The 13,531-nt window shown below is 42.8% G+C and overlaps 1 protein-coding gene across 1 annotated transcript in view; it reads left to right on the top strand.

Annotated features, from left to right (window-relative positions):
• cacna1c (calcium channel, voltage-dependent, L type, alpha 1C subunit) overlaps nt 1-13,531 on the top strand; it is a 316,373-nt gene that overhangs the window by 9,444 nt on the left and 293,398 nt on the right. The window lies entirely within an intron of this gene.

Raw genomic sequence — 13,531 nt, 5'->3', positions numbered from 1 at the left:
CCTGGAGTTGTGTTTTGTTTCATTCTCGCATGTTTGAGTCGCACTTTATTATCAGTCTGTCACATCTCCAAAGCTCAAAACGCGACGTTCCACCTTGTGATGTCATCGAGTGGTAGTTTTCAAGTTAACTCCTCCTCCTTTTACCTTTAGTTCAGTCGAGATAAGAGACAACCCCAGGACTGAAATGATCCAAATGATTCTATAAATGAAGGTGTGTGGAGTTTAAAAACACAGTGGAGCACTTCCTGTATCGCCACATGATGACATCACAAGGTGGAACAGCGTGTTTTCAGTTTGAGAGAAGAACTCAGTCTAAATCTGCAGGAACAAAACACAACTCCAGGTCTGTTTGTGACGAGTAAACAACATAAATACAGTACTTTATTCCTTTTCCTTGGTGATGTTCCTTCTGTTTGAAATGAACCCAAAGCGAGGTACAGGAAGTGCAGCTAAAGTGCAGCGACACCGTCCAAGAACAGACATAAAAGTATAGATTGAGTTTTTATTTCTCTCTGATCTGCAGATTTCAGAAATAAAACACGTCCTTCCTGTTGAGAAAGTGATACAGAAGGACAGGACGCTGCAGGGCCCGGGTCAGGCGCCTTTTGCCCCGTCAGCTCCTGAAACATAAACCTTCCTCGGGCTCGTCTTCGGCTCATGTTCCTCAGACGGGACGATCCCTGCTCCTCAGGTTCTGTGTCTTTATCTGTGAAAATCTGCTGGAGTTTTGGATCAACAACTAAAAATTAATTAATTAATTTTATTTATTAATTTATTTTTAATTTATTAATTTATTTTTTAGGTTTCTCTTTTTGTGTTTTTTTTTTTTTTTTTTTTTTTTTTTAGTTTTTCGTTGCGGAGAAGGAGGGTCTGAGGACAGGGGGCAGTCTCTGGGACGGCGCGGGAGGGAGGAGGGTCTGGGGACAGGGGGCGCTGCGGGACAGTGCGGGAGGGGCTGAGGTGATTTTGAGCTTTACAAAAATGTATTTAATTGAATTTTATCTTTATATATTGTGCAAACATGGAGGAATATTTAGAGATACATGAGACTGGGGAAAAAAATCATTCGTTTTTGGATTAATCTGTTGGGATGGATCAAAACTGGGACTGTCCCGGGTCAATGTGGGCGCAGTTACATGTATGAATTTGTATTTTACTGATGCGTTTGTAAAGTTTTTATCGTTAAATCACCTCAAATCTGCACTATTTCCTTCTCTGTAAAAAATCTGCTGGTGTTTTGGAGCAACAACCATAATCATAACACCATTTATCTTCATAAACTGTGCAAACATGGAGACATTTTAAGGTTAATCACGATATAAGTCATTTAATTTGGGGCTGTGGAGCACGGATTCGCAAAAAAATGACCAAAATAAAAATACTACTCCACGTTCTACATGATCCTGGGGTTTTTATTTTTATTTTTAATTTTTATTTTTTTAGGGTTTTTTTTATTTTATTTTATTCATTTATTTTAGTTTTTTTTTTTTTTTTTTGTTTTTTTATATTTTTGTTATTTTGAGTTGGGTTTTTTTTATTTTTTTAAATTATTTCTTTAGTTTTTCTTTTTTTTCTTTGTTATTTTGAGGGTTTTTTTTGTTTTTTTTTTGTTATTTTGAGTTTATTTTTTGTTTTTTGCTGCTGTCTCATTTTCACACCCTCTACATGATCCTGGGGTTTTTATTTCACTATTGTGTCTGTAAATCAAGATATAAACATTAAAAACAGACAAATCAAGCGCCTTCTTTCCCTTAGCAACAGGTTTGATTGACAGCGTTGCTAACATTCTCGCTCCTGATTGGCTCTTTGGTTGCTATGATGCCCCAAATTAGCCGCTATAACTGTCGTGGACATTTTCCCTCGATCTGGGTCAAATCTTCTAAAAAAAACCCCGAGCGAAATGGGTCAAATCCATCCTCTCCGTGTGTCCGCAGCAGCCGTGACCCACCTCCTCCACGCACGGCGCTTTCTCCCTCGCGTTTTTACGTATCGACGCTTCCCCTCCTCCCCGTCCGACCGCCTCGTCTCTTCTTCTTCTTCATCTTCCTCACTGCTCCCCTGACGCCAATCCTCTCCGTCTGACTTAACTACCTCCGTTCAGAGCGGTCAGGCCTCGTCTAAAGAGCGCCGCCGAAGTCTAAAGAGCGCCGCCAAAGTCTAAAGAGCGCCGCCAAAGTCTAAAGAGCGCCGCCGAAGTCTAAAGAGCGCCGCCAAAGTCTAAAGAGCGCCGCCAAAGTCTAAATTTAAAAAACTTTCCCAGCAACGACATAATTTTTGTTGCTCTTATGCAGGACAGAAAATGTGAAATGATTTTAAATGTCATTTTTGTTATGGCAAAATTCTTAATGGACATGTGCAGATTCTTAAAAAACAAACCATCGTTCCTCACATTTCAAGAAGAACTGCGTCTTTTTTTTCTCATCTGTGAATTTGATGGAAAAGACAGATGCTTAAAAATGCAATTGATGTAATAGATTTTATGGACTACCCCTAGTATTATTTATTATTATTATTATTATTATTATTATTATTATTATTATTATTATTATTATTATTATTATTATTATTATTATTATTATTATTATTATTATTTTGTGAAGAACTTTGTATTTTTTTCCTCATCTTTAAGTTTTATGGAAAAGAAAGATGTTATAAAAGTTAAAAATGTAATAAATTTTATGGACAACCCCTAGTATTTTTTTTATGTATTTTATTTATTTATTTATTTATTATATTTTTTTTATTTATTATTATGTTTTTATTTTGTATTTATTAATATTTTTATGTATTTATTTATTTATTTTTTAGTTTAGTTTTTTTTTTTCTGCATACCAGTGTAATATTTTATCTGTACTGACTAATAATTGTGGAACTTTTCTACCATGTCCCACAAATGTTTGTAAACCTTTATTATTATTAAGTAATTTAAAAATATATATACAATAATGTAAAAAAAACAAAAACAAAAAAAAAACTTCATTAGAATCATTTGGATCATTTCAGTCCTGGAGTTGTCTCTTATCTCGACTGAACTAAAGGTAAAAGGAGGAGTTAATGTTGAAAACTCCCACTCGATGACATCACAAGGTGGAACGTCGCGTTTTAATCTTTGTTGATGTCACAGACTAATAATAAAGTGCGACTCAAACATGTGAATGAAACAAAACACAACTCCAGGTCTGTTTTTGACGCGTTAACAACATCAGAACACGGCCCTTTAAATGCCATAGTATCAAGAATCGGTATCGGAGCTGAAAGAGCCGGATCGCCGCGTCCCTAATCTGGTCTTTAAAGCCGTGGAGTTGTCAATAACCGGCCTAATGAGATATCTATCGACCAATCAATAACGTCAATATAGGTTCATGGCAGTTTAAGAGCTTGAATGTGATTGGTGGAGAGGCGGCGATGGAGCGATGTGATTGGCCGATGCGTAGAATGGGATTGACCTCGGTTTGGCGGCTCAGCGTAATGAGATCGGACCCGGATCATTCAGGGAAATTTCCCCTGGCGCCGTGTAACTGTGTTTTGTAGCATTTGGAGTCGACTGTGGAGATCAGGAGCGAGGAGGACGCAGAGGATTTAATTTAGAGCTCCGATGTTACACAAAATGAAGCTCAAAACGCTCTGTCCCACCTCGTGATGTCATCGAGTGGCAGTTTTCACGTTAATAGCTCCTTTTACCTTTAGTTCAGTCGAGATAAGTGACAACTCCAGGACTGAAATGATCCAAATGATTCTAGAAATGAAGGTGTGTGGAGTTTAAAAACACAGTGGAGCACTTCCTGTATCGCCACACGATGACATCACAAGGTGGAACAGAGTGTTTTCAGTTTGAGACGAGAACTCAGCCTAAATCTGCAGGAGCAAAAACACAACTCCAGGTCTGTGTGTGACGAGGAAACGACATTAGGACAGACCAGAAAACAGTGTCATACGGATTCAACAGGATTAATTAAAGCCCCAGTACGTAACTTTACTCAAAATTAAATAATCTTTTTCAGTTTGTTTGTTTGTTTTTTCATTTTGATTTCTGGCATCTCCACAAACCTGACTCGTATTTGGCGCCTCCTCCTGCTTGTTTCCATGGTAACGTCGTCCCATCCGTCTCCGTGGAGAATGTTCCTGAATGTGGTGACAGAAAGTTCCGCACTGTAGCTTTAAATGAAGGTAGATTGATTTAAGCGCGGCATAAAAGTGTGACTTTGTTTGGACGGGGCGGGTGAGGTGTTTTTGCTCCTCCTCTTTCTTTTCCTCCTCCTCCTCATCCTCCTCCATCTTCTGCTCCTCCTCATCTTTCCCCTCCTTCTCATCCATTTTCTTCTCCTCCTCTTCCTCCTCCTCATGACCTCCCTCTGTGTCAGATGCCCTCCCGCTATTTCCATGGGGTTTTATTCTGCGTCCTCCTCCTCCTTTTCCTCCTCCTTCTCCTCCTCCTCCTCCATCTTATCCTCCTCCTTCTCCTTCTCCTCCTCCTTCTCCTCCATCTTATCCTCCTCCTTCTCCATCTTCTCCTCCTTTTCCTCCTCCTTCTCCTCCTCCTCCTCCATCTTATCCTCCTCCTTCTCCTTCTCCTCCTCCTTCTCCTCCATCTTATCCTCCTCCTTCTCCATCTTCTCCTCCTTTTCCTCCTCATCCTAATTTCTCCTTCTCCTCCTCCTCCATCTTCTTCTTATCCTCCTCCTTTTCTTCTATATTCTCCTCCTCATCTTCTTTCTTCTCCTCCATCTTCTCCTCCTCTTCCTCCTCACGCCCTCCCTGTGTGTGTCAGATGCCCTCCCTGTGTCAGATGCCCTCCCCGTGTGTCATGTTTTTGAGTCTGATCCTTTTGTTTCGTGATTTCTGTCTTTTTGTCTTTTCTTCTCGTCTTTAAACTCTAAACAGAATCTTGTCACAAATCCTTTTCTTAAAATCTCAAACTCAGATATTTTTCACAAATCGTCTTCAGAGTCTTTGAAGACCTTGTGGACCTCCTGGACGCTCCTGGTGTCTCCTCGTCCGTGTCAAATGTCCTCTGTGAACTGGAGCTCATGATGAATGGGACAGTGTCCACACTTCTGTTTAAGTTGAGTCGTCCTCTGTTAATGTGACGTCCGGTCGAGGAGCGGACAGTGTGATGGACGGAGACATCCAGCGCTCCATCAGACGCCACGTCCACACACAGCATGGGACAGGGGACAGGAGACATACTGCAGGGGACGGGAGACATACTGCAGGGGACAGGAGACATACTGCAGGGGACAGGAGACATACTGCCTCTGTACGGGACAAAGGACAGGGGACAGGGGGGAAGGGGAGACCTCAGTCAGGAAATACTGAAGTACTGACCGGACTCTTTATGTGTGAGAGAGAGATGGAGAGAGGAGAGAGGGGGGAGAGGAGAGAGGGGGAGAGAAAGTGAGAGAAGCGAGAGAGGGTCAGTTTATGGCCTCAATCGCTCAGGAAATATTGATCTGTAATGTGGAATCAGAGAAAGAGAAGGAAGAAGGAGTAGAAGGGAAAGACAGAGAAAGAGAGAGATCGAGGGGGAGAGGGGGGATTGAGAAAGAGGGGGAGAGAGATGGAGGAAGGGGAGAGACAGGGAGATGGGAAGAAGGTAGAGAGAAGGAAAGAGGGAGATAGAGAGGAGAGAGAGAGAAAAGGAGAGAGGTCAGAGGTCGTTTGGATTTTACACCAAAAGTCTGGAGTAAAACATGTGACCAGAACCATTGACTGTTTATATAAATGGACAAAGCTAACATGCTAACCGCCACGTTCTAAACAGGAAGTGATCATGTGCGCACTTCCTGTTTGGTCTTAAATGTTCGTATTAACCCTCTACATGATCCTGGGGTTTTTATTTCACTATTGTGTCTGTAAATCAAGATATGAACATTAAAAACAGACAAATCAGGTCCTTCTTTCCCTTAGCGTTAGCAACAGGTTTGATTGACAGCGTTGCTAAGGGCTCGCTTCCTGCTAAACCAGCGCCTTGCTCCTGATTGGCTCTTTGGTTGCTATGATACTCGCTGTCCACTCGTCTGTGTGTCTGTTTAAACAGTGTGTGCAGGTTGTAAATTGTAAAAGTAAATGAATTATTCTAAATCTTGTCCAAATGGTCGTTTTTCCGGGGCCTGTGGTTTTTGTTTGACTCCTCCCCTCCTCGTGGGGTTTGTTTGACTCCTCCCCTCCTCGTGGGGTTTTATTTGACTCCTCCCCTTTTCGTGGTGTATGTTTGACTCCTCCCCTCCTCGTGCTGTATGTTTGACTCCTCCCCTCCTCGTGGGGTGTGTTTGACTCCTCCCCTTCTTGTGGGGTTTGTTTGGCTCCTCCCCTCTTCGTGGGTTTTGTTTGACTCCTCCCCTCCTCGTGGGTTTTATTTGACTCCTCCCCTCCTCGTGGGGTTCGTTTGACTCCTCCCCTCTCTCTTTCCGTGCACACACTACATTACACATCTGAGGCATCAAGGGGAAAAACGCACATAAAATCCGGGTGACAGGAAGTAATGGAGCGTGACCTGATGTGTGACCTGTGCCCGGTGACCTCTGACCCTGCGGGCTGAGGCGGGTCACTGTGTGGACCTGGACGTTTACATTAGATATAGATTTACACAGAGCACGAGCGCTGTTTAAGTCATGTTTCATCTGGACGTTTTTTTTTACTAAGACGAGACACTACAGGCAAAACTGTTTGTTTTTTTTGTTGTTTTTTTTTGTTTTTTGGTCAGTTTGTCTCTTAGCAACAAGCGCTCACTGATTTTATAGAGTTAAAACTGACTCTTGTGGCTTTAATCCATGTTAGAACAATGTTAGTGCATCAAAAACAGACCTGGAGTTGTGTTTTGTTTCATTCACACATGTTTGAGTCGCACTTTATTATTAGTCTGTTACATCTACAAAGCTCAAACTGCGACGTTCCACCTTGTGATGTCATCAAGTGGGAGTTTTCAACCATTTTAACAGCTCCTTTTAACTTTAGTTCAGTAGAAATGGGCAACTCCAGAAGCTGAAATGATCCAAATGATTCTAGAAATGAAGTTGTGTGTGGAGTTTAAAAACACAGCGGAGCACTTCCTGTATCACCACACGATGACATCACAAGGTGGAACAGAGTGTTTTCATTTTGAGCGCAGTATCTGTACTTTCTACTCCACTGTATTTTTGAACAGGACTGAAACGTAAAAGCCTAAAAACTAAATCTTTATCAAAATCACCACATTTGAAGCTTTAAAAGACTTAAAATCACCGTGAAATACTTTTACTTTTTACTCTTTAAGTACATTTTTAAACACATACTTTAATACTTTTACTTAAGTAGATTTTTTCATGTGATACTTTTACTTTTACTTGAGTATTTTTTGCTTAAGTATCTGTACTTTTACTTGAGTAATACTGTAAATACTGCACTTCTTCCACCGCTGCATGTCACCTGCTCATTCCACAGAAACAGACAGTTAAAGCTACACTTTGGAACATTCTCCATGGACACAGAAAACTTTAAAGCCGTACTGTGGAGTATTATAGCTCAACGAATAAGATTTCCATGGAAACGAACAGGAAGAGACCAGCGTAGAGTCAGGTTTGTGGAGTAAAGACATAGTTTTTTTAATGTTATAAACAAAACTAGACTGAAGTTGCTTTTATTTCTGTCTTTTTTGACGATAAAGTTACGTACTGTGGCTTTAATTTACTGAATGAACCGAGATGGATCACAAAAATAACTCTGCAACGTCCCAAATTCCTTGTATATTTTTGTTTTTTATTTTTATTTTAAGCGTCTTTTGAGCCGTGCCGCGTTCCCCACACACCGTCTTAACCTCCCGCTCACATGACGTCGCGGCGCTGCTCTCCACAACAGCGATCTGACCCGGCTTCCTTTGGGGAATCCGCCCCCTCGGCCCCGGGAAGCCTCTCCGTTTCCCACATGAAGACGTCCGATGGCTGGAGGTCCGGTCCTGGAGACGTTCCCAGAGCCCGGCCTGGTTTTGGGTCACACACAGACACTTTTAGAGCCGACTTAAATTTAGTCCCGGTCGCGTCTGTGGAGGTCGGATCCTCATATTTGGAGATGGACGTCCTGCCCCTTCCCCCTCGGCGCCATGTCTGTTCCCACGGCCGGACCAACCCCCCCTCCCGCTGCCCCTCTGCGCCACAACCATCGGAAAGCTCAGCGTGCGGGAGACTCACGGTAGAACAGACAGCGCCGCTCACAGTGATGCATTCTGGGTCTTTTTCACGCTAAATTCTGGCTCATTTTTGTGCTAAATATTTATAAAAATACCACAAAAAAAAAAAAAACACAAAAAACTCAAAATACCAAAAAAAAAAAAAAAAAAAAAAAAAAAAACCCCACAAAAAAACAAAAACAAACAACAACAACAACAACAAAACTCTAAATAATAAAAAAAGAAATAATAAAATAAAATAAAGAAAGAAAATAAAAAAACAACCTAAAAATTACAAAAAAATTATAAAAAATACCACAAAAAAACCCCAAAAAACTCAAAATACCAAAGAAAAAAAAACCCAACCAAAAAAACCTCACAAAAAACAAAAACAAACAAACAACAACAACAACAACAAAACTCTAAATAATAAAAAATAAAAAAAAGAAAATAAAGAAAGAAAATTACAAAAAAAAAACAACCTAAAAATTACCCAAAAAATTATAAAAATTCCACACAAAAAAAACCAAACTCAAAATACCCCCAAAAAAACCCCACAAAAAGACGTTCAGCTCCAGTCAAATGAAGCTAATCGAGGCTAGCAGTTATAGCGGCTAATTTGGAGCTTCTATATTTGGAATTCCAACAACGAGTATCGTAGCAACCAACGAGCCAATCAGGAGCGAGGCTGTTGAAGGTAACGCCCCTTTCTGTCCGCATCACCGGTTTAGCAGAGAGCGGGACCTGTTGCTAACGCTAACGGGAGCGCCGTCGGGGAAAGAAGCAACACTGTAAATTCCCCCAAAAATTGACTCAAAACGGTCTAAAAAACAAAAAGAAATTAAAAAAATAACCAAAAAAAAAACAAAACAACAAAAAACTCTAAATTAAATATATATATATATATATATATATATATATATATATATATATATATATATATATATATATATATATATATATATATATAAATACCACAAAAAAAACCCAAAAAACTCAAAATATAAAAAAAACCAAAACCAAAAAACCCCACAAAAACCAAAAACAAACAAACAACAACAACAACAAAACTCTAAATAATAAAAAAATAATAAAATAAAGAAAGAAAATTACAAAAAACCCTAAAAATTACAATTTTTTAAATAAAAATACCACCAAAAAAACAAAACAAAACTCAATATACCCCCAAAAAACCCAACAAAAAAACAACAAAAAATAAAAACAAACAAACAACAACAACAAAACTCTAAATAAAAACAAAACAAAAAAACCTTAATAAACTCAAAATTGAACCCCAAACACAACACAAAAACAGAGGGACAGAAAGTGAACCGGAGCCAGAGTCGATGGAGCAGGAAGTGCGCACATGATCACTTCCTGTTTGTAACGCGGCGGCGGCGGCTAGCAGGTTAGCTATGTCCATTTATATAAACAGTCTATGGCTCTAAATGACCCAAAGTGAACAAAAGTTAGTTAGAACATTGATTTCAAACACGCATGTATAATTCTGTGATTTTTTTTTCAACTTTAGGAAATGACTGAGTAGTTTTAAGTTTAAAGTCGAGGTACATCCAGGGCCGGTTCAGTCTTTAAGCAGACTGAGCCGCTGGTTAGGGCCCCAAGGCCAACAGGGTTCCCCAGAGAGCTCACACATTTGTATTGGAAATAATACAATATGTAAAGTTACACTAGAAACAGAGCTGAGGTGTTAAATATCCGTCTATAAAGATTAAATTTGGGGAGGTGAATACTTTTGAACGGCTTTTTTGCCACTTTGATTACACGTTTCGGTCTTTCGTTCATAAAAATAGAAACACAACTGGACACGGGGACGAGCGCGGGGCCAGAACGTCGTCAAATGTGAGTCACAAATAGCCGAGTCCAGATATATCCACGGCGGAGGGGCCCAGAGACACGTTCTGCGCGGGGGGCCCCCTGAAAACTCGGACCGGCCCTGGACAGACCCATATATCAGTTTGCCGATATTTGCTCTTTTTAGCGGATCTGTTATCGATTTGAATCTGTTTTGTTTTGGCCGATCTGCAGACACGTAAATCTTGACCTGAACCCGCTCCACGTGATCCTGGCGTTTTCAGATTAGCCGCTATAAGTGTTAGCGTCGAAGCTGCGGTGACGTCGCACTCGTTATTCTTTCTTTCTTCCGTTTCTTGTCGTTCGTTCTACAGCCGCACGTCGCTCACTCGTCTCTAAAATCTGACTTTCGCACAATATTAATCATCGCGTCTTCTTTCTCGGAGCAGTTTGGATTCGCTTCCTCTTTATTCTCACAGAAATAGCCACATTCTCTGGTCCCAAATCGCACAAAGGCCCCGCCCCTCGTTTGTCCCGACGCCAAAGCGGGAAAACCATTGTTCCGATCGGAGCTGGTGGGAGGTCAAAACGGCAGCGAGTATTTTTCAGATTCACCTCGGGATTATAGGCTGCGGCGACTGTCAGCGACGAGCGGCCGCCGTGTAATTAACGCGGCGTGAGGAGCGACGGGCGGAGCGACGGGTGGATGCTCCTCTGATGTATGTCTCACTCCCGAGACTGACGGAGCTTTTCACCCGAGCGGACGCTTTGAAATGAAGACAATGATGTAAAAGAGGAAGAGGACGTGACGGAGCAGACGGGAGACGAGTGAGAGGGATGAGGGGATGAGGGGATGAGGGAGGGACAAAGGGATGAGGGGATGAAGGACAGAGGGATGAGGGGATGAGGGACGGAGGGATGAGGGGATGAGGGACGGAGCAGCAGAGGGACAGAGCGAGAGAGGGACAGAAAGACGGAGGGATGAGGGACAAAAAGAGAGAGGGGCGGAGGGATGAGGGACAGAAGGAGAGAGGGACAGAGGGACAGAGGGATGAGGGGATGAGGGACAGAGCAGCAGAGGGACAGAGGGATGGAGGGATGAGGGGATGAGGGACAGAGCAGCAGAGGGACAGAGGGATGAGGGGATGAGGGACAGAGCAGCAGAGGGACAGAGGGACGGAGGGATGAGGGGATGAGGGACAGAGCAGCAGAGGGACAGAGGGATGGAGGGATGAGGGGATGAGGGACAGCAGCAGAGGGACAGAGGGACGGAGGGATAAGGGGATGAGGGACACAGCAGCAGAGGGACAGAGCAAGAGAGGGACAGAAAGACGGAGGGATGAGGGACAAAAGGAGAGAGGGACAGAGGGATGAGGGGATGAGGGACAGAGCAGCAACCCGGACCAGGATGAGGCCTGGACCTTAAAGTCTAAATGAGTTTTCTCTTCAGTCGTGTTTTTTAAATGTTTTTTTAAATGTTTTTTTTTTTGTTTTCATTCGTTTTTTTAAATGGGACGCTGCAGATTCACAGATTAAACGAGTAAAAAAACAGATGAATCTAAAAGAGTTTTTTTCATCTGAAGTTTAACAGTAAAACCAGATCTGTGTTTGAAAAATGAGCCGAGTTTTTTCATCCTCAGATTTTATTAATGATGATGTGATTTTATCAGAACGAGAATAAAACAGATCAGACTTTTACAAATGAGTAAAGAGATTCACCTGGACCTGAGCAAATGAGCCACGACCTGAGCAAATGAGCCACGTCCTGAGCAAATGAGCCACGTCCTGGACCAGACTGAGCCAGAGTCAATACGGCTCACATACGGCTCCCATACGGCTCCTATATGGCTCACATACGGCTCATATACAGCTCACATACGGCTCCCATACGGCTCATATATACGGCTCACATACGGCTCCTATACGGCTCCCATACGGCTCCTATACGGCCCCCATACGGCTCACATACGGCTCACATACGGCTCACATATGGCTCCTATACAGCTCCCATACGGCTCCCATACGGCTCCTATACAGCTCCTATACGGCTCACATACGGCTCATATACGACTCACATACGGCTCATATACGGCTCACATAAGGCTCATATATGGCTCCTATACGGCTCCCATACGGCTCCTATACGGATCATATATGGCTGACATACAGCTCACATACGGCTCATATACGGCTCCCATACGGCTCCCATAAGGCTCACATATGGCTCCTATACGGCTCCCATACGGCTCCTATATGGCTCCCATACGGCTCACATACGGCTCATATACGGCTCACATACAGCTCCTATACTGCTCACATACGGCTCCTTTACGGCTCCCATACGGCTCCCATACGGCTCCTATACAGCTCACATACAGCTCCTATACGGCTCACATACGGCTCATATACGACTCACATACGGCTCATATACGGCTCACATAAGGCTCATATATGGCTCCTATACGGCTCCCATACGGCTCCTATACGGCTCATATATGGCTCACATACAGCTCCCATAAGGCTCACATACGGCACATATACGGCTCTCATATGACTCCTAGCGAAAAGAATCATTCAGCCCTCGAGCACAGCAGGACTGAACCAGGACTAAACCAGGACTAAACCAGGACTAAACCAGGACTAAACCAGGACTAAACCAGGACTAAACCAGGACTGAACCAGGACTAAACCAGGACTAAACCAGGACTAAACCAGGACTGAACCAGGACTAAACCAGGACTAAACCAGGACTAAACCAGGACTAAACCAGGACTGAACCAGGACTAAACCAGGACTAAACCAGGACTAAACCAGGACTGAACCAGGACTAAACCAGGACTAAACCAGGACTAAACCAGGACTGAACCAGGACTGAACCAGGACTAAACCAGGTCCTGTTCTTATTCTACACATTATTTTTTACTGAGTCTAAATGTTTTTTAGTTTGAGGTGATGTTGGTTTTGTTCTGACTCTGCTGTTTATTTGTTTCACTGTGTGTCCTGGTCCAGGTCCAGGTCCAGGTCCTGGTCCTTGTCCTGGTCCTGGTCCTGGTCTTGGTCCTGGTCCTGGTCCTGGTCCTGGTCTTTAGTTTCACTTTTCTCTTTGTGTCGAGGGAAATCAGGCTCCAGCCACGGACCATTATTCCCCTTTATCCTCCACCTCCACACACACCACCTCACACACACCACCTCCACCTCACACACACCACCTCCACCTCACACACACCACCTCCACCTCACACACACCACCTCCACCTCACACACACCACCTCACACACACCACCTCCACCCTCACACACACCACCTCCACCTGCCTCCACCTGTCTGCACACACAAACACACAAGGAACAAATCTGAATCTCACAGTAAATGTTCTACGACGTAAAGATATTAATGCTTTGACTGGAAGCTTCCACAGTAGAGCATTAAACATGTGAGGCAGGTCAGATCTGTGGAGCGGCCAGACCTTTGTAACATCACTGTTTTTTTTTTAAAGTTCTAATGTCGTTTCCTCGTCACACACAGACCTGGAGTGTCAGGCCAGTGTGTTTTGTTCCTGCAGATTTAGGCTGAGTTCTT

The sequence above is a fragment of the Periophthalmus magnuspinnatus genome, chromosome 12 (assembly GCF_009829125.3).
Source record: "Periophthalmus magnuspinnatus isolate fPerMag1 chromosome 12, fPerMag1.2.pri, whole genome shotgun sequence".
Classification (NCBI taxonomy): domain Eukaryota; kingdom Metazoa; phylum Chordata; class Actinopteri; order Gobiiformes; family Gobiidae; genus Periophthalmus; species Periophthalmus magnuspinnatus.
This window is presented reverse-complemented; position numbering and strand designations above follow the sequence as displayed.